Genomic DNA, 23,145 nt, shown 5'->3' with positions numbered 1-23,145 from the left:
AACTGTATTAGGGACATCATTGACAGACAGTTCGATCAACAACATGTTTGTAGTGGCTTTGTTCTATGTGCAGCTTGACCTACAGATACAAAATCTTCATGGCATGGCAGGTGAAAAATCTAGTTCACGAGATTCCATTTAGCATTCACACGGACCTTTTTGCTACAAATGTCGCAGTCAAGGAACTTGTTTTCTGGTTTTCTCGAATCTCGTGTGGTAGTCGTTGCTAATATAATAATCAGAATAGTGAATTACATTACAGGGTTGTCTCAGGTGGACTATTTCTACGTGTAAGTGCAATCGCCTTGAAGAGAAACAACAAAATCAGTTATCAACGAAATTGTATTCGAGTGAATAATCTGGACAGCGTTGTGAAATCTGTTTAAATATTCACTCATAGTGTTCTGCACACGCAGAGTATGCACGCATAGGGAAACCTGCTTCTTAGTACAATGGGTTATGCATCTGTCCATCGTCCATCTGCCACATACTCCTCAGGAGTGATTTACTCCCCTTTCTTGCTAGCTCTGTAAGGAAGCAACGCACTGTCCTTTCAAACCTTAAGCTGAGCCACCTGTCAATCGATGGTCGGTCCTAATGTCACTGCAGTGCTGTAGAATTTACCAGTAGAGAACATCAGTGACTGTTTCTCGATTTTACTCTAAATAAAGAAAGCCGTGCAACAAACATTTTTCCTATAGATGGAAATAACGTTAAATCGTATGCTTGCTTCCATAGAAATGCCGGTTTCAGCAGAAATAAGTTCATGATCGTTTTTCTCTGGTGTGTTTGGCAGAAGTTTTCAAACAAGACTACACGAACATTTATATGCTCATCAGAAATCTGAAATGCAAATTTTAATATAACGTATCTAAAAAAATTCATAATACATACGGCTGCTTAATACGAAGCCTGATGAAAAAAGCGAATACTCAGTAGACACGGCCAGATGTCAATGTAACTCGACACACATACACACCATCGTCGGGTATGTAAATCATTAGTATAGCAAGGCTTTGTGACAGGTAGAACTGCAACAACAGTGCATTAGTTTTCCTGGTGTTCAGTGCTTTATCAGGACTGGTATGGTGTATATCTGGTGTGAATAGCATCAGATGATGAGTGATCACTGCGAAGGACATCGTTTTCAGCACCTGACAGAGTTGGATAGGCGCTTCGCTGTGGGTCTCCAATTGCCCAACTTGTTGACTCATTCTACAGCCACCGATCGAGGTGGCGCAGCGGTTAGCACACTGGACTCGCATTCGGGAGGGCGACGGTTCAATCCCGCGTCCGGCCATCCTGATTTAGGTTTTCCGTGATTTCCCTAAATCGCTCTAGGCAAATGCCGGGATGGTTCCTTTCAAAGGGCACGGCCGACTTCCTTCCCTAATCCGATGAGACCGATGACCTCGCTGTTTGGTCTCTTCCCCAAAACAACTCAACCCATTCTATAGCCAGATTTGTGTGGGATTCGAAAGTGATAATGGTCTTATGTTGGACTGCATGCCAACAGGAGGGCAGCCGTACTCACGTCAAGGTTACAGTCGACCACATGTGACCACCACAAGGCACTTATACTGTGTGTCATCCCACGCAGTTGGTCAGAAAATTGCAGCAGCGGGAATAGGGAATTAACGTCCCATGCTTAGGCTGCATTGACATCACAACACAAACGGCTGCATTTGGAGTGATTCCGTGATTGGAAAGCAGGGACTGCTGTTAAATCACGTTGAACTGAGATCAGTGATGAATCGTAGTTCTGCGCTACCACTAATGACCATTATTGGCGCGTATGGAGGCCGTCTGGGAGGAGGTTCCACTCTTCCAGGATTTCGGAACGGCGCAGTTGTGCTACTCCAGGCGTCATGGTGTAGGAAGGCAATAGGTATGACTTTGGGTCGCGGCTGATAAGAACTGAGGGAACTCTGCTGGCACAACGGTACTTGACGGACATCCTGAGTACTCATGTGTTACCTCCCATGCGACAGTACCTGATGCACTTTTTCAACACGACAATGCTCGTTCACATATGCCACATGTCTGTATGAACTGTTCGTGTGATGCTGAGGTACTCTGGAAGCCAGCGAGATCCCCAGATGTGTCCCCGGTAGAATATGTGTGGAGCCAGTTCAGACGTAAACTCTGTCCCTGTACAAGAAGTTTCCGAGATAACGAGGACCACTTACAACAATTGTGGGCCAACTTGTTTAGGACACGGTAAAACTGCCTTATGACACCCTTCCCAACTGAATCGGTGCATTAGTCCTGGCCAAAAGGGATACAAAGTTTTACTAGTAAGTGTTCTTATACTGCGAAGTGAACCGTCAATTATGGCGGTTCACAAACAGCAACTCAAGTGCACATGTTATTCCAAAACGTTATCGTGGAAGTAGGGGCAAGGAGGTGCAGGTGAAATAACACACACTGCTAAAGATTCCCTTTTATCTTAAAACTTTCTCAATAATAAATTTTTAAGTCTAGCATTTCTTAAAAAAATAATTTCAAAACAATTTCAAATAGCTTGACAATTTTCAGTATGAAAAGGAGATTACCAGGTATGACATTAACAACTTGCCAATAATGAGATTTTAACTTGATATATATACATATGACTACAGTAAAAAACTCTTTTAAAAATATCTCTATATAAAAGATATGGCAAAGATTGACGTTAACAATAAGAAGATTTTAAACCTGTTATATCAATAAGGGAACAATTCCAAAAAACTTTCAGTAGCTAGCTTGTACAAAGCAAAAATAGTTGTCTCTCGCCAGTTACATAACTTATATTTGTTACAAGATAAATGTCAACAAGCCAGCACACAAACCTTCACATTAAAGGCAGTACCCAAGAAAAATTTTCTTAGTTTGGTGAGGGCGTGACACGTGTAAAGGGGCCCAAATCACAATAGGCGGAATAGTTACTGGTCGTCTACAGGGCTATAGCAGATCAGCCCCAAAACTTCCATAACAAGTTGCCACCTCCCCGAGTTACCCAAAAGCAGAAGGTATAGCAAGGGCGGTGCCTGCACAGACTCCGAACCACAGAGACCCGTGACACCAACCCTAAATCACCCAATCGAGGTGTGAATGAAAGCAGCCCGACCAAGAAGCAATTACCACATTCCCGCGGGCAGGCAAACGAAAACTGTGGTGGGACTAACCCAACAAAACCACTGGTGAAGAAACTGATACACTTCGCTAGAGCTTGAAAACCGTCTCTTATACATATATAGATATATAACTAACTCTGTTACATAAAAACAGTACTCAACTTCTCACACTCCACCCCAGCGCCGGGAACACGTTGCACTTCCAAATGCTCGTCAGAGACAACCGCTGCCAGTGGTTTCAATGGTCGAAAAGAAGACCTACAGTCCCACGCGCTGATCTCCTGCACCACGGCTTCTAAGCTTCATAAGCCACGTACATGCGGGTAAGGCAGACTTAGCCGCAGACAGTCAAGAGGTCGGGCAAAGCACATGAAAAACAGTTGATGACCCCCAACAACAGGGCCCTGCTCGCGCCACCTCTCTCGGTCACAACCCAGTCCGCCCTCCCCAATCGTCACGCGACCGTACACTTGCTCCACCTCCCGCCAGGGTGCCTATTCTGTATCTTTCCGCCATTATGCTGATCGTATCGGAAATCAAGAGCACCGAACGGTCTAGTACTCGAATTAGAGCCCCTGCATTATTCAGTATGCACTTCGGAAGCGATTCCGTTCGGGTGTAGAGCACAGAAGCGCTGTTGTCGGTTCGCGTCGCGCAAGCCAATCAAAAGCAAGCGGGCGCACATCCGCGCATGCGCACTGCAGCGCGCACAGCGCCACGAACACAAAGTGGCTAGCAGACGACACAGGCGCGCTATTCTTCCAAGTACCGAAAATTGCGTTTACATTGCTAACGCATGACGCCGCATTCCATCGAGCTGACGTGCCCGCCATCATCGCTCTTGCCTCCCCCTTAACAGTATCAGGCGCAGTATATCCATTTCCATGATTCTCAGCTGAAATGCATAGAAATTTTTACAGTTTCCCTGACCGCATGTTTCCATGCATGCATAATAACGATAGCGTATTTGACTGTATTCTGCAGATTGTCGTAAATGCCGCATTATGTCATCTTGTACTCATTCACACTGACATCGTGTTTTGGATTTCACGTTTCGGAAAATGAGTTAGGAATAGTGTGTAGTACCATATTGTACTGATACATCTATAAAAACACCCGAAAAATTGATTCTGAAAGTTTCAAGGAATAAGAAGATAAACAGAATGTGGTTATAACTCGCTCCTAGAGATCCAAATGATTAAGTAGCCCACTTCTCTATAAGATACGTCAACGATGTGGGTCTTAAAAAAAATTGAAAAAACTCATTTTCGAGAGCTGCTGCAGTTCGTCGAAGTTTATAACATGCAGCTCATGAATGAAAATGTTTCGTATATGGTGCCACAGTCTAAAAATATTACAGCGGAGGTCTTTCATCTCTGTCTACTGTGGTTGAGGATTCGATCGCAGATAAATGCTTGTGACAAGCAAGATTGTGAAGATGACTGCAGCTAGTTACATTCCCAGTAACTTAAGTTGTGCTCTTAGAATCCTGCCTAACCGCATTCTCGGAAATCGCTTCATATTCGGATAAAAAGGTGAATTATTTCTGACAGGAGAAAATATAAAGGTCTCTGCCGGTTGTTCCACTCACAGCAATTTCATATTTCGTTTTTTAAACACACAGAAATCACGAAATCATTACTGAGGAAGTGCGCTCTTACATGTAAGTAATAACTATTATTGCAGAACAATCTTGTTGTTGTTGTGGTCTTCAGTCCTGAGACTGGTTTGATGCAGCTCTCCATGCTACTCTATCCTGTGCAAGCTTCTTCATCTCCCAGTACCTACTGCAACCTACATCCTTCTGAATCTGCTTAGTGTATTGATCTCTTGGTCTCCCTCTACGATTTTTACCCTCCACGCTGCCCTCCAATGCTAAATTTGTGATCCCTTGATGCCTCAAAACATGTCCTACCAACCGATCCCTTCTTCTGGTCAAGTTGTGCCACAAACTTCTCTTCTCCCCAATCCTATTCAATACCTCCTCATTAGTTACGTGATCTACCCACCTTATCTTCAGCATTCTTCTGTAGCACCACATTTCGAAAGCTTCTATTCTCTTCTTGTCCAAACTGGTTATCGTCCATGTTTCACTTCCATACATGGCTACACTCCATACAAATACTTTCAGAAACGACTTCCTGACACTTAAATCTATACTAGATGTTAACAAATTTCTCTTCTTCAGAAACGATTTCCTTGCCATTGCCAGTCTACATTTTATATCCTCTCTACTTCGACCATCATCAGTTATTTTACTCCCTAAATAGCAAAACTCCTTTACTACTTTAAGTGTCTCATTTCCTAATCTAATCCCCTCAGCATCACCCGATTTAATTTGACTACATTCCATTATCCTCGTTTTGCTTTTGTTGATGTTCATCTTATATCCTCCTTTCAAGACATTGTCCATTCCGTTCAACTGCTCTTCCAAGTCCTTTGCTGTCTCTGACAGAATTACAATGTCATCGGCGAACCTCAAAGTTTTTACTTCTTCTCCATGAATTTTAATACCTACTCCGAATTTTTCTTTTGTTTCCTTTACTGCTTGCTCAATATACAGATTGAATAACATCGGGGAGAGGCTACAACCCTGTCTCACTCCTTTCCCAACCACTGCTTCCCTTTCATGCCCCTCGACTCTTATAACTGCCATCTGGTTTCTGTACAAATTGTAAATAGCCTTTCGCTCCCTGTATTTTACCCCTGCCACCTTCAGAATTTGAAAGAGAGTATTCCAGTTAACGTTGTCAAAAGCTTTCTCTAAGTCTACAAATGCTAGAAATGTAGGTTTGCCTTTTCTTAATCTTTCTTCTAAGATAAGTCGTAAGGTTAGTATTGCCTCACGTGTTCCAACGTTTCTACGGAATCCAAACTGATCTTCCCCGAGGTCCGCTTCTACCAGTTTTTCAATTCGTCTATAAAGAATTCGCGTTAGTATTTTGCAGCTGTGACTTATTAAACTGATAGTTCGGTAATTTTCACATCTGTCAACACCTGCTTTCTTTGGTATTGGAATTATTATATTCTTCTTGAAGTCTGTGGGTATTTCGCCTGTCTCATACATCTTGCTCACCAGATGGTAGAGTTTTGTCATGACTGGCTCTCCCAGGGCCATCAGTAGTTCTAATGGAATGTTGTCTACTCCCGGGGCCTTGTTTCGACTCAGGTCTTTCAGTGCTCTGTCAAACTCTTCACGCAGTATCTTATCTCCCATTTCATCTTCATCTACATCCTCTTCCATTTCCATAATATTGTCCTCAAGTACATCGCCCTTGTATAAACCCTCTATATACTCCTTCCACCTTTCCGCCTTCCCTTCTTTGCTTAGAACTGGGTTGCCATCTGAGCTCTTGATATTCATACAAGTGGTTCTCTTATCTCCAAAGGTCTCTTTAATTTTCCTATAGGCACTATCTATCTTACCCCTAGTGAGACAATCCTCTACATCCTTACATTTGTCCTCTAGCCATCCATGCTTAGCCATTTTGCACTTCCTGTCGATCTCATTTTTGAGACGTTTGTATTCCCTTTTGCCTGCTTCATTTACTGCATTTTTATATTTTCTCCTTTCATCAATTAAATTCAATATTTCTTCTGTTACCCAAGGATTTCTATTAGCCCTCGTCTTTTTACCTACTTGATCCTCTGCTGCCTTCACTACTTCATCCCTCAGAGCTACCCATTCTTCTTCTACTGTATTTCTTTCCCCCATTCCTGTCAATTGTTCCCTTACGCTCTCCCTGAAACTCTCTACAACCTCTCGTTCTTTCAGTTTATCCAGGTCCCATCTCCTTAAATTCCCACCTTTTTGCAGTTTCTTCAGTTTCAATCTGCAGTTCATAACCAATAGATTGTGGTCAGAATCCACATCTGCCCCTGGAAATGTCTTACAATTTAAAACCTGGTTCCTAAATCTCTGTCTTGCCATTATATAATCTATCTGATACCTATTAGTATCTCCAGGATTCTTCCAGGTATACAACCTTCTTTTATGATTCTTGAACCAAGTGTTAGCTATGATTAAGTTATGCTCTGTGCAAAATTCTACAAGGCGGCTTCCTCTTTCATTTCTTCCCCCCAATCCATATTCACCTACTATGTTTCCTTCTCTCCCTTTTCCTACTGACGAATTCCAGTCACCCATGACTATTAAATCTTAACTTACACGAATAACGATGTCTCAGAACGTGTTGCATATATGAAGAGGAAAAATTTTTTTTTGCACCTGGACGTGAACTCGTCTCCTTTCCTCTTCCATTCCCACACGCAAACCACTTGGCCATGCCAAACAACAGAAACGTAGTGCTCAATTCTTGTGCTATTGCGTAGAGGAACGTAGGCTATCTTTGTTCCCAAACGGTGCTGCGTAAGTCATAAATGCGTGATTGTTTGGAAGGTTTCCGATATCAGGTTTCACGTAATTGCTTTCCATTGTTACTTGAAAGTTGTAAACACGTTTCGATAATTACTAACTAAACCGTTTGTGGGAAAAAGTACACAAAGTCACTAGTAACGTCAGTTCACACTCATGTAAAATACGTAAGCAGAGCCGATGTCTTGATATTTAATGATCTTTAAACTCTTATTTGCATAAAAAACACGTATTTCGAGAGAATATTGACCGAAAACGTTATTTTTTTAATTTAATCATTCACAGTAACAACCTAACCTAACCATATTTCTAACAAAGGAAAGTAGTCTATTATGAACTTACTTTCCAACTGGATGCGTCCTCTAGTGATTCTTTAGTAACACAATCACTGAATCCTAAGCTAAAACAGCTAAACATGCTCAAAATAACAAATTATAGGTGTACATAAACCAGAGCTCACCGATCGACAGTGCCACACCGAAATTCAAAACCTCTCTGTACAATTGTCATAAAATCGGTGGGAGAACCGTTCGGTAACAGGTCTCAGAAGCTTACTGAAGAGGATATTTGAATAAAGAACCGAAAATGACGTCACTACCGAGACTAACCTACTACACCGATCGGTATGAACGGTACAGAATAGTGCCCCAGAGGGCGACAGCGATCCAAACAGCGCGTCAAACCGAAAGCCCCACCGCAAACACTGGACGCGAAGCGAAAGCACTCCGCCTGGCACGATATTCGAAGAACCGGACACTACTACGGCTCACAAAGTCCTTTGAATTTGACAGGACTTTGTAATCAGCGAAATAACATCATATACCTTCTCAACTCATAAATTTTCTTTTGCTCCTCCCTTTATGAGGGGTTCACTTGTTTTGTCAGGGAATGTACGTTTGCAGTGAGAATCGGCCACTGTCCGTGAACGGCTGGAGGCTGCGTTGCTTATCGTTGGCACAATGAGCTGTGATGGTGCTGGGTGAGCTGAGGCGAATGCTTTGGTACCCCTGGAGCCTATAGTGTCTAGGTTCCCCCCCCCCCCCCCTTCCCCCTCGATTCGCACGTTCCGGCCGGTTGACAGTTCGGAATAAGGGATCTTCCTGAGAGGCCCAGACAAGTGCATAGGGAGGGGCTGATTGCCATTTGGAATTCCAATGTCAGGTGGGTAATGGAGCCCATCGGTAAAATAGCAGGGAGGCTGGGAAGGAAAGCCAGTATCCACACTGTATACCTGCTGAGGAAATCTCGTCCGAGATGTGCAGGAGGCTCTGCCGTCAGTGATTGAGCACACTGGGTACACCCAGCTACAAATCGTGGCTTATTCAGGCACGAATGATGCTTACCACCAGGATTCAGAATCTATATTCGGTTCCTAAAGATGGCTAGCGGATTAAGCGAAGAAATCTAACCTCTCCTACGGGCTGGAGGCAGAGCTATTGTTCTGCAGCGTCGTTCCCAGCCGATCATGGTCCTCTGCTCCGAAGCACTGTGGAAGCTGTATACCAGAGACTCAGACGATTCTACGTCGGTATCTGATGTGAATTTTTCGACCTCCACTATCGGGTGGAGAATTGCAGGGTACCGTTTAATAGATCAGGTGCGCTACAGGCAGAAAGCGGTAACTAGGGCAACAAAGTACATACGGTATGAACTTGTGCGATTTTTAGGTTAGAGAAATCTCCCCACAGACCTAATAGGATGTCCGGGAGTCCATAAAGACTGGCATTCAGCATAGCAGCTCGGAGAAAGGAAGTTTTGATACACTATCCGTTAACTGCCGAAACTAATCTCGCTTATAAACAATAACAATGCCCGCAAAGCACTGGGACAGAAAGCTGGATGAAACGAGAGGTTCGTAGCAATGAAATTCGAAGTCCCGATTGGAACGCTTATCGCAAGGATAAGTTGAAGGCTGGTAGTAGAGGCGTGTTTAACCAATGAAAAACACGATTAGTACAAACTCAGAACGCGAAACAATTTAGGAGGTAAGTGTTAAGATTGCATTAAACATAGTCACCCGATGCTTTTATAGGCATCGTGCCTCAGTAACAATAGCGGCGGAACAGTTGAGGGGAAACTTGGAGAATATTTCGAGTAAACTGCCTGGTCATGTTCTAGTTTTAGGTGGAGGTTTTAACTTACAGCTATAGACTGGGAAGACTCAAGTAATATAAGACAACACCTTAGACCTTCTGGTGGCAGAAAAACCCGAACTTTACGACTCGATTATCCTAGAACAGGAAATCAGTGATCGTAAGGCCGTTACAGCACCACTGAAGGCGACTGTAAATGGGAATGCAAAGAAAGCCAGGGAAATCTTCCTGTTCAGAGACAACAGACAGATAACCGAAATTTTCATCTCCAGCACTGAAAATGTTGGGCATAAATGGACAAAGTTCAAGAGCACCGTGAAGGACGCTTTAGAAAAATATGTCTCCAGCAAAATTGTGAGCGATGGAAAAGACTCACTGTGTTTCGAAACCGTGTCAGGAAGCTGCTACGAAAGCGAAGAGAGCTTCACTGCAAATTCAAACGTAACCAGAGCCTCACAGACAATCAGAAACTAAACTAAAGTAAGCCAAGTTGAGAGTAAGGAGGATTGCCCGTCAAGCGTTCAACAAATACGTAAACAAAAGTCTATCTACCAACTCGACAGAAAATAAATAGTTCTGGTCTTCTGTTAAATCAGTAACTGAATCGAAGACATCTGCCCATACACTCTGTGACCATACCGGAACTGAAACGGGTAATGACACAAGGTAGGCCGCAATACTAAACGTCTTTTTACAAAACTGTTTCACAGAGAAAGATCACAGTGTAGTTCCTCCCTAAAATCGGCGCACGAACAACACAATGACAGATATGCAAATAAGTGGCCAACGGATAAAGAAACACTTGCAATTGTTCAACATAGGAAAGGCAATTGGACCTGACGGGATACCAGTTCGATTCTACACAGAATATGCGAAAGAGCTTGCCTCTCTTCTAGCAGAAGTGTCCGTAGATCTCTTGAGGAGGGCAGCGCTTCCAAAAACTGAAAAAAAAGCTTTCCCTTCTTCAAAAAGGGTCGTCGAGCAGACGCACAAAACTAAAGACGCATTTCTCTGACGTCCGTCCGTTGTAGAATTTTGGTACATGATTTATGCTCTCGTATTATGACATTTCTGGAGTCCAAAAATCTCCTCTATATAAACCAAAATGTTTCACAAAAATAACAATCACGTGAAACCCAGCTGGCTCTGTTCGTCCACGAGACACAGAAAGCAGTTCTTCTGACTGGTTTCATGAGGCCCGCCACGAATTCCGAATTCCTTTCCTGTGCTAACCTCTTCATCTCAGAGTAGCACTTGCAACGTACGTCCTCAATTATTTGCTGGATGTATTCCAATCTCTGTCTTCCTCTACAGTTTTTGCCCTCTAGAGCTCCCGCTAGTACCATGGAATTTATTCCCTCATGTCCTATCACCCTATCCATTCTCCTTGTCAGTGTTTTCCACATACTACTTTCCTCTCCGATTCTGCACAGAACCTCGTCATTCCTTACCTTATCAGTCCACCTAATTTTCAACATTCTGTAGCACCAAACTTCATTGCTTCTCTTCTGTTCCCGTTTTCCCACAGTCCATGTTTCACTACCATATAATGCTGTACTCCAGACGTACATTCTCTTCCTCACATTAAGGCCGATATTTGATATTAGTAGAGTTCTCTTGGTCAGGAATTACCTTTTTGCCAGTGCTAGTCTGCTTTTTATGTCCTCCTTGCTCCGTCCGTCATTGGTTATTTTACTGCCTAGTTAGCAGAATTCCTTAACCTCATCTACTTCGTCACCATCAATCTTGATGTTAAGTTTCTCGCTGTTCTCATTTCTACTATTTCTCATTACCTTCGTCTTTCTTCGATTTACTCTCAACCAACACTCTGTACTCATTAGACTGTTCATTCCGTTCAGCAGATCGTGTAATTCTTCTTTACTTTCACTCAGAATAGCAATGTCATCAGCGAATCGTATCATTGATATCTTTTCACCTTGAATTTTAATTCCACTGCTGAACGTTTCTTTTATTTCCATCAATTAATTCCTCGATGTACAGATTGAATAGTAGAGACGAAAGGCTACATCCTTGTCTTACACCCTTTTTAATACGAGCACTTCGTTCTTGGTCATCCACTCTCATAATTCCCTCTTGGCTGTTGTACATATTGTATATGACCCGTCTCTCCCGATAACTTATCCCTACTTTTTTCAGAATTTCGAACATCTTGCACCATTTTGCACTGTCGAACGCTTCTTCCAGGACGACAAATCGTATGAACGTGTCTTGATTTTTCTTTAGTCTTGGTTTCATTATTAACCGCAACGTCAGAATTGCCTCTCTCGTGCCTTTACCTTTCCTAAAGACAAACTGATCGTCATCTAGCGCATCCTGCCTCCTAATTAGCAAAATATGGGAGTATTGCATATCAGGTCAACTGAATAGTTTCCAGAATGCAGAGCACAGCGTGTCATTCTGAACGGGTAGAAGTCTTCATAGGTAAAAGTAACTTCGGGCGTGTCCAAGAGGAGTGTTTTAGGATCATTACTTTTTGCAGTATGTATAAATGGCCCAGTACATAACGTCGGAAATCCCATGAGCCTATTCGCTGATGATGCTGTTGCATACAGAGAAGCCGCGGCGCTAGAAAATTGTAACAAAATTCAGGAAGCCCTGCAGAGGATCGACACTTGGTGCAGGGAATGGAGATTGACTCTCAACGTAAACAAAGCTAGCGTATTGCGAGTACATATACAGATATCCCTTTATTGTATGACTAAAAAATTTCAGAACAATCCTTGGAATCAGTTACTTCCATAAAATATCTAGGAGTATGTGTCGCCGGCCGATGTGGCCGTGCGGTTCTAGGCGCTTCAGTCTGGAACCGCGTGACCGCTACGGTCGCAGGTTCGAATCCTGCCTCGGGCATGGATGTGTGTGATGTCCTTAGGTTAGTTAGGTTTAATTAGTTCTAAGTTCTAGGCGACTGGTGACCTCAGAAGTTAAGTCGCATAGTGCTCAGAGCCATTTGAACCATTTTTTTGAGTATGTGTCTGGAGTGATTTGAAGCGGAACGACAACATAAAACGAGTCGCGAGTAATTCAGAGACAGACTGAGTTTCACTGGAATCATCCCCAGGAAATGTAGCCTGTCAACAAAGGAAGTAGCTTCCAAACTATACATTCGACCAATACTTGAGTATTGCTCATTAGTATGGGAACCGTATGAGATAGGCTGATAGAGACAATAGAGAAGATCCAAAGAAAAGTAGCACTTTTCGTTACAGGTTTGTTTAGTCAGCACGAAAGGGTCACGTAGAGGCTCAGCCAAATCCAATGATAAACGCTGCAAGAGAGGCATCATGTTATGGCCTACTGATAAAGTTCCGAGAGTGTCCCTCCCTATAAGAGTCAGTCGATATATTGCTTCTTCCAACGCATCTCTCGTGAAAAGACGATGATGATAAAATTGGAAAGAAGCGAGCCCACACGGAGCCTTATCAGCAGTTGTTCTTCTCGCCGTGACAGAACAACGTGGAAGTCGGGCTGGTATACAAAGTTCTTTCCGCCGCACACCGTAAGACGACTGGCGGGTGTGGATGCAGATGTAAGTATTACAGTGATTTAATATCGACAAAAGAAACTGTTACACATCTCCCGTCGTGATGCTAGAGATGCAACTCTTCCTAGAGGTTACTTTTAATAAAACAAATGTTGTCAAATCGCGAGAGCACAGTTTGTCGTTTGTTTTGAAAACAGGTTATTTAAACAGTCATCCTTCCTCTCCAGCGATAAATGAAAGCAAAAGATGTATTCTGAGAAAAGTACTTTGACTCGAAAGACGAGTTTGGAATAAAAAATAAATAAAATGATGAAAACTATGTTTCGATGCAGTGAGTATTATTGTTCAATGTTGTATATTTAGCCATTACGATCAGCAGGTCCCGAATACGTATTACAAGTGCAAACAGTACCTGTTTGCAGATTTTGTTTTCTCTAGATGGTTTTCATTTCAAGCGCTTGCTCAAACGCCATTTATAAAACATGTTTTTCATTTCCAATTCCTTTCATATCTCTTTTGTTGTAATGAACAATAGGTACTCCTTTGTTCCTTCGTTCACCTGTATTTATTTATTGGAAAAGCGTCGTTTCCCCTTCAAATTCTACAGCCTTTATTCAGGACCCCTCATCAACATTTGAAATGACACTGTTAGAGATAAAATTCACCCTTATATTTTTAGTAAAATTTGAATAATTTCACTGAATCGTCCTTAGATGCCACGTCCTTAGATGCCACGTCCTTTGCCTTCCAATTTGGTGTGACTGTCCAACCACATATAGCCAAGTGTGACTACTATCAGTTGATTGTGTCAAGCGTGACTAACTCATCAGCCAGACGAGAAAAATACCGAATGACAGCACGAACTTCCGCTTGAGATTGAAGTAAGTTCCAAATAATATAATATCTCCCGAACTCTTTATCGTATTTAAAACAGCGAAATTCGGTGCAATTCGTTTCTTTCATATCTACAGTACTAGGAACTAAAATTAGAATAGTTATATTTCAAAAACATCTGCGGAATTAGTTAGTATAAGAGCCGTTCGAAAAGAAACGAGCCGCAGGCATAATTACAGAAACCAGTACCTGTATGTTAGAAGTATTGACCCTGGCTGTTGAGACACTTGTTCCACTGTGACACAAGGCGGTGAATGGCTGTCTCATAAAATTCCCGGGGCTCCGATGTTGACCAGTTCCGCACGTACAGCTGGACGTCGTCGTCCGTGGTGAATCGTTTGCCCCTCAGAGACATTTAAGGGGATCAAAAATGGCGTAATCACAGGGACAGAGGTCCGGACTGTATTGAGGGTGGCCGAGAACCTCTCATTTGAATTTCTGCAGGAGTGCCGTTACTGTGTTGGCCGTATGAGGCTTTGCATTGTCGTGGAGCAGAATGACCCTGCAGGTGAGATTTCCTGGTCGGTTTGATCTGATCGCTTGGCGAAGGGTGGTCAAGGTTTGCGAGTAACGCTCGACATTCACTATTGTCCCGTCCTGCAGGAAGTGAATCAGAAGATATCCATCTTGGTCAAAGCAGAACGTCAGAGTGGTAGCGTTGGACGATTGATGCATGCTCCTGCTAGCTCCGTATAGTCACGTGACGTGCACGCGTACCCTCTAGCGACGGGCTGTGAACTTCCACGCTCTGGTCGGAAGCACACCTCTCTAGACACGCCACGATATTACCCTCCTGTCACGAGTTTGCACATTCCAGAATCAGGCTCGTTTCTTTTTGAATGCCTCTTATATAAAACCAATAATACAACGGACTATGCTCCGTTCAGAGACAAATTTCTTACAACTGTTCTGTGTGAAAACAAAATTACTGAAATTGTTTCAGAAATATTTGTAGTGAACAACTAAATCGAATTAATATTTGCATGCAAATACATGTTCTAATCTGTTTCTAGTACGTAAAAATTATTCCTGTTATTCTCTCATCACGCCATCGTACTGGAGTCACAAATGAGTCATCTTTTCAAGTAAGTATAAAGCATTTATTTATTACGATAAATTTAACCTGTTGTGTAGATCCTACAGAAAGACGGTGATTTTCACGTAGCATTTATCTCGAGATTTTTGTTCTGAGAGAGAATCCGTTCTATTTAGTATATTTCCCGCGATTCATGATCTGATTTCACAGTGCGTCAGCCTCATAATTAGTCTTTAAATGGAAATGACGTAATGTCTAAATGTATGTGTTACACACATCATTTACTTCAAAAAAGAAAAAAAACGTGTATATCGTGGTCTAAGAACATTTCAGTAAGATCCATTACTGTAGTGCCTGTGTTTTTAAGAGGAGCGATGCAGTGTTCCTTCAGACATGTGAAAGCACATAAAGTGCGAACGAGTACAGCTTGTGGCTAACGATATGCGGAGGTTTGGGTCTGGCTCCGTGTTGGGCACGGATCAGCCAAATCGGCTAAGGTGGGTGCTGGCATAAAGCGGGAAATACGAGTTCCAGTCCCGGTGTTGCACAGATTTTCATTGTCGTCATTCCTTTACACAGTTGTTGATTGTTCGTTTACGCAACTTCGAATTTATTCCATGTATATCACTGAAATTCTCCGAACTGTACTACAAATCTAAACAAGGAATTCTTACATTGTTGACGTACAAATATATGTACAAGTTCCAGAATGAGATTTTCACTCTGCAGCGGAGTGTGTGCTGATATGAAACTTCCTGGCAGATTAAAACTGTGTGCCCGACCGAGACTCGAACTCGGCACCTTTGCCTTTCGCGGGCAAGAGTTCTACCATCTGAGCTACCGAAGCACGACTCACGCCCGGTACTCACAGCTTTACTTCTGCCAGTATATCGTCTCCTACCTTCCAAACTTTACAGAAGCTCTCCTGCGAACCTTGCAGAACTAGCACTCCTGAAAGAAAGGATATTGCGGAGACACGGCTTAACCACAGCCTGGGGGAGGTTTCCAGAATGAGATTTTCACTCTGCAGCGGAGTGTGCGCTGATATGAAACTTCCTGGCAGATTAAAACTGTGTGCCAGACCGAGACTCGAACTCGGGACCTTTGCCTTTCGCGGGCAAGTGCTCTACCATCTGAGCTACCGAAGCATGACTCACGCCCGGTACTCACAGCTTTACTTCTGCCAGTATCTCGGCTCGTACCTTCCAAACTTTACAGAAGCTCTCCTGCGAACCTTGCATAACTAGCACTCCTGAAAGAAAGGATATTGCACTCTGGGATGTTCTCTGGGACACTGCATCTACTTTATTGATCAGTTGAAATATGCGAACCATCATTATCTATCTCGTGAGATTTTTTTAAAAAAAAGACTAGTTTAATTATCACTTAAAATTCTTATCTTTTAGATCTATTATTTAATTGTTTATAGATCATAATGTATCGTGGGTTGCAGGGGTTCCGACCCCTGGGGAGGTGGGTGGGTATTCTTGCATGGCGGTGTTCTCTTAGCCGCTGCAGCTATGTAAGACGGGCAAACAGTTTTAATCTGCCAGGAAATTTCATATCAGCGCACACTCCGCTGCAGAGTGAAAAATCTCATTCTGGAAACCTCCCCCAGGCTGTGGTTAAGCCGTGTCTCCGCAATATCCTTTCTTTCAGGAGTGCTAGTTCTGCAAGGTTCGCAGGAGAGCTTCTGTAAAGTTTGGAAGGTAGGAGACGATATACTGGCAGAAGTAAAGCTGTGAGTACCGGGCGTGAGTCGTGCTTCGGTAGCTCAGATGGTAGAGCACTTGCCCGCGAAAGGCAAAGGTCCCGAGTTCGAGTCTCGGTCGGGCACACAGTTTTAATCTGCCAGGAAGTTTCATATGTACAAGTTACCGTATTACACTGACAAAAATGGGAAGTGTTGTTACACAGTGAAGCACTAATCCGATATTTATCAAATTATGTACAGACGTTCATTCCTGAAATGGTGTTAAATGATTAAACTTTCTTTTTGTTCGGAAAAGATGTCCATCATCAACCTACCAATGCTAGGCTACGCCCTTGCTCACAAATACGCTTGTATTTGCTGTGTTATGGAACTAAACAGTCATCAAATGTCATCTTGAAGAACTGCTTACGGCGTCTGAATGAAACGTTGTGTCAATTCATTCACATTGCCGACAGGAGCTAGTACGAAAGTATAAGTCTCCCCTAGGCACCACGGATATTCCCTACCAGGGGATCAGTAATATCAGTCAACGAGCCATACGTTTCTTAAGGCGATTGTCGTCTGATCTTCGGGAGAACTCTTTATATGTCCTATTGGAATTTGCCATTTACTATCCTGGTCATTCAGGGCACAGAAAAGGCGTTCACCAGTCACTGTGGTAAAGTCAGCTGTCCGTGAAATAGGTCGGTATGAGGCCAACATGTCTCCCATGCCAAAGTTTCGTCGTTTGTCAATGCCTAAAACATGACGACTGGCCAAGCTGAAAGCGCACGTCCCTTGGGCAGGCTGAGTTGCAGCCTCCACCTAAAAGGATTCACTAACACTAAACATCACTCTCGTACTCTTGCCACTATTCGCCTGTAAGGACAACTTTTTTCCGCACTGAAAATATGCTCATATAAAGATGAAATTTTTATCTGTATGTAACGCTCTTCACAAATTCACAATTCATGCTACACACTTCTATAGTGTGTACAGGGGACTTAGTAGATCAAGTTTTACATAGGAACCGATGTCCAAAAACGTCATTCAACGACGCTACTGAGCGTCAAAGTCCTAGGTGCCAGCCCCTGTAAATGTATATACATACAGTGTGATTGCATGACGATGTTACACACTTTCTAGGATGATGGACAAGGATGGCATGTGTAACACCCGAAATAGAGAACCCCTAATGAAAGCCCTTTGGTAGCAAAAGAAATAGCAAAATCAGTTATCGTGACATTGACGGGAACTACTGACAATAAAATTAACACTATTGCAAGTTTGACTAACAGGAATGCTCTGTAACTAATGTTTATTATAAAGAAAGGACTAAATGAAGGAATATCAGATGATACGAAGCCTGAAACTTTAAATAAATAATTCAAAATATATTCTTTGCGAAGGTTAAAGCCCGGACCATAAACAGATCAGAGTTAACATTTATCCAAGAAGAGTGTTGTAGCCACATCGAGCTATAAGTTCGCTGCGACTACAATGTAACGGAGATGTTAATTCAGTCTATAGCAGTAAGCCTATTGAACGCTACTAGATTGTTTCAAACCGATCTGAAGTTTTAAAAGTTTTCCAGTATCGACTAGACGTACTAGTCAGAATTTCGAACTGAAGTAAAATAACATTTACGGTTTAGCCAGACAACGGAGCAGTTATTATATGTGAAAGAAAAGTAAATCGTATAATGCCTGATTAACGCTGGGACTTAGCCTTCCTGATCTGTGATTGTCACGAACATCTAAGGACGCAGCAATATACCAACCGCCGACATAAACTCTATTATTAGCCTTGAGTAGGAAACAGCTACACGCGATCACGAAGAACTTACAGTTACGCCGTGTTGTCGGAAGCTGTAGTCATGTCAGAATCGCTGGTGCAAATAGATTCAAGACCGTTAATGACAGATCGGTGTGTTTTCAGTGCAGGTTTATATAATTACTAACGGTCTACCCGACGGGAGGCCCTAGTCACACGACTTTTACATTTACCTTTATGCTTCGTGTCGGCTACGTCATTTAATGGAAATTTACTGTGTAACTGTGAAATTAACTATTTCTTGAGAGAACGCAGAAGTTAAGGGTGATTTAGTGATTTTCTTAACAGTGAACAGCAAGTTTACACAGAAGTACGACGCTTTCTGTACGTTGTCAGAAGAGTATTTTATCTCTGGAATTACGTCGTATTAGTTGCTGAATTAACACCGTAGCTATATTAATTAATAAATCAACATACTCGCAAAACTATGATGTGGCATCGGCTTGAGTGCTGTACTTTATATTTCAAGACATCCTATTATCTGCTTTTGAACACTCATTCGCAAACTGGGCATAAGAACTACAGTTACCAAGTTCGCGTAAGATTATCAACTTGTCACGAACACGCGAAGGATATTTGGTTTATTGTTCCAGATCAAGGGAGTTGTTGCGGTACCGTGTGGTACCTGTGGCTTCGAAGTAAAGAAGACCGACAGACTTCGAACACCAGTGCTTCAATTTTAAACAAGGGCTGCTTATCAACCTAAGTGAGATAGTGTCTGAAACTAATCAACCAAGCGAGTTGGTTTTTAATGGTTACAGATCGGAGTTGTCGCGATCGACGGACATTGTTCCATGTCAACCAGACTGGGAGAACCATCACCATCGAGCCGTCACAAATAAAACACCACATTGTTTGGCCCCTGAGTTAAGGGTCCCAGTATCAGAAACCAACAAGTCGAAGGTTACAAGCGAAAACCGTTCTGATAGTGGAGTACATGCACCAGTATTGTTGTTGCAAAAGCCGGCCGAAGTGGCCGTGCGGTTAAAGGCGCTGCAGTCTGGAACCGCAAGACCGCTACGGTCGCAGGTTCGAATCCCGCCTCGGGCATGGATGTTTGTGATGTCCTTAGGTTAGTTAGGTTTAACTAGTTCTAAGTTCTAGGGGACTAATGACCTCAGCAGTTGAGTCCCATAGTGCTCAGAGCCATTTTTGTTGTTGCAAAGACTGTAGGGCAGGCAACTTTCAGAGGTGGTAGTATGGACCGAACCAATAAAAAATGTTTACTAAACATGTCGTCTGAAATGCATACCTTAGAGCTATGAGCACTTGATCAACAGAGATGTGTTTCACGGAGGTAAAGAAGGACAAGTGCCATAACTTTTCAGGTATGCGTTTTAGAGCCCATTTTTTCTTCTTTTGGTCCACACTACCAACTCTGAAAGTTGCACACCCTACATTCTTAGCAACAACAGCACTGGTGCGTGTTCTCTACTGTCAGAGGTACCAGATGATTTTTGCTTGTAACTTTCGATTCGTTCGTTTCCGAACCAGGGACACTTACCTCAAATTCAGACATGAATCCGTCTCCATCATTCTTGAAAATCTGTAACATCATCACGGATTCACACTGCGTACATCTGCATTTACAGTTGCCGGTGGATATAATTTTGCCGCTCTGTAGCACCGTTGGATGACGTTTTCAGACATGGGTTCCAGTGTAAAACTTGATCTACTAACTCTCCTCTACAACCTCTAGAAGTGTGTAACACGAATTATGAAACATCTAGTGTCAAAGAGGTAATGGCGTCTATTCGAACGTCGTGTCCGGAAAGTTTTTACTTCTTGTCGGCAAAACTCAGAGCGAACACTGCTGTCCACATTTCGTTCCATACAATTACATCATTTTCTGGATGCATGTTTACTTGTTTTCCTCATAAATCAACTTCTACACTTCATTCATCTCAAGAAGGTGAACATTGTACAACAATAATTCACTTCAGTTTGATAAAGGAAGTAAAGTGAAACTTGTCTTGAGGGACAAGTTCTCTAAGAATCACTACAGCATGTTGCATCCGTTCCCAAAAGTAATATAGACGTTCCAACATCTGCTGGATTCCCTAGAGGCACAAGTAGCTTTCCGTTTCCAGAAAACTTGAGATGTAACAGACGTGGACATAAATGCAGCAGACCTGCACGCCTTAATAATTTATTAGAACTTTTACCGGTCGACCACTCACTGCTATAAATACAGCTGGCTGGTCACCGAAGCGTGTATGTTCAGCTTTGTGCGTATTAACACGACATTTGAATGACAAAAAAATACACGATTCACATGACCAACTGTGTTCTGTTTGAAGCTTCGGCATTTCAAAGAACTGCCGCCCTTCTACCTCTTAAATCACTCTTCGGGTCTCAAGAGCATGTTTTAATTTATAGCCGTGCGGGGTATGCAACCGCCATGTTAAATTGTTGGAAGCTTAGTCAGTCGGTGTCGTAATTTTGAAATGAGAGTTGTTATGGTGGTCGCATAATAAGTATTTAGCGTGAAGCGCCGTTGGGACACAGGCAAAGGTCAATTGTGGAAACTAAGCCACTGGATATTACAAGTAACGTTATTATAGAATACGTCCAACTGACTCCACGAAATAAGAGGGCACGTACATTCGCGAGTGAGTGGTTCAAAATAAGAATTAATACCGTGAAGGAAATGGGTCATAAATATACACTCCTGGAAATTGAAATACGAGCACCGTGAATTCATTGTCCCAGGAAGGGGAAACTTTATTGACACATTCCTGGGGTCAGATACATCACATGATCACACTGACAGAACCACAGGCACATAGACACAGGCAACAGAGCATGCAAAATGTCGGCACTAGTACAGTGTATATCCACCTTTCGCAGCAATACAGGCTGCTATTCTCCCATGGAGACGATCGTAGAGATGCTGGATGTAGTCCTGTGGAACGGCTTGCCATGCCATTTCCACCTGGCGCCTCAGTTGGACCAGCGTTCGTGCTGGACGTGCAGACCGCGTGAGACGACGCTTCATCCAGTCCCAAACATGCTCAATGGGGGACAGATCCGGAGATCTTGCTGGCCAGGGTAGTTGACTTACACCTTCTAGAGCACGTTGGGTGGCACGGGATACATGCGGACGTGCATTGTCCTGTTGGAACAGCAAGTTCCCTTGCCGGTCTAGGAATGGTAGAACGATGGGTTCGATGACGGTTTGGATGTACCGTGCACTATTCAGTGTCCCCTCGACGATCACCAGTGGTGTACGGCCAGTGTAGGAGATCGCTCCCCACACCATGATGCCGGGTGTTGGCCCTGTGTGCCTCGGTCGTATGCAGTCCTGATTGTGGCGCTCACCTGCACGGCGCCAAACACGCATACGACCATCATTGGCACCAAGGCAGAAGCGACTCTCATCGCTGAAGACGACACGTCTCCATTCGTCCCTCCATTCACGCCTGTCGCGACACCACTGGAGGCGGGCTGCACGATGTTGGGGCGTGAGCGGAAGACGGCCTAACGGTGTGCGGGACCGTAGCCCAGCTTCATGGAGACGGTTGCGAATGGTCCTCGCCGATACCCCAGGAGCAACAGTGTCCCTAATTTGCTGGGAAGTGGCGGTGCGGTCCCCTACGGCACTGCGTAGGATCCTACGGTCTTGGCGTGCATCCGTGCGTCGCTGCGGTCCGGTCCCAGGTCGACGGGCACGTGCACCTTCCGCCGACCACTGGCGACAACATCGATGTACTGTGGAGACCTCACGCCCCACGTGTTGAGCAATTCGGCGGTACGTCCACCCGGCCTCCCGCATGCCCACTATACGCCCTCGCTCAAAGTCCGTCAACTGCACATACGGTTCACGTCCACGCTGTCGCGGCATGCTACCAGTGTTAAAGACTGCGATGGAGCTCCGTATGCCACGGCAGACTGACTGACACTGACGGCGGCGGTGCACAAATGCTGCGCAGCTAGCGCCATTCGACGGCCAACACCGCGGTTCCTGGTGTGTCCGCTGTGCCGTGCGTGTGATCATTGCTTGTACAGCCCTCTCGCAGTGTCCGGAGCAAGTATGGTGGGTCTGACACACCGGTGTCAATGTGTTCTTTCTTCCATTTCCAGGAGTGTAGTTCCGTCGGTACACACTCAGTTGTATGCGAAAGTACGATCGGCACAGAGGCACGTACGTTCTAAGTACTATCATTCCCCGTGGCCTAGATAAAAAGAATTGTGATTAAATTGCATTTATTCATCTAAGAAGGAAAATTATCGGACTTCCAAATTAAATGAAAAGGAAGACTACAGGCTCTGAATGTCGCGGCCAATACATCGAAATTGGCATTGGCGGCCTCGAAGGGAAAGAGATGAACACATTCACGTACCTCTATTGTTGAAAAGCGCCATCATGAATATCGTCGCCTCCATCTACATTCTCCTTATAAAATTAAAACAATAGTAATCTCCCACAGTTACAGTACAGGAGCTGGGATCCACGGAATCGTAAACCAGAAAATCATACTGACCATGAATTGCTTTCACTGTATAACAGCATTTCGCTTTAAAATTACACAACACATCTTATCACCAGGACAGGAGAACAATGAAAGGAAGAGCGTAAACCTTCTTTTGTCCATCAGTG

The sequence above is a fragment of the Schistocerca piceifrons genome, chromosome 5, assembly GCF_021461385.2.
Source record: "Schistocerca piceifrons isolate TAMUIC-IGC-003096 chromosome 5, iqSchPice1.1, whole genome shotgun sequence".
Taxonomy (NCBI): domain Eukaryota; kingdom Metazoa; phylum Arthropoda; class Insecta; order Orthoptera; family Acrididae; genus Schistocerca; species Schistocerca piceifrons.
The sequence above is the reverse complement of the archived record's forward strand: the minus strand, read 5'-3'. Positions refer to the sequence as shown.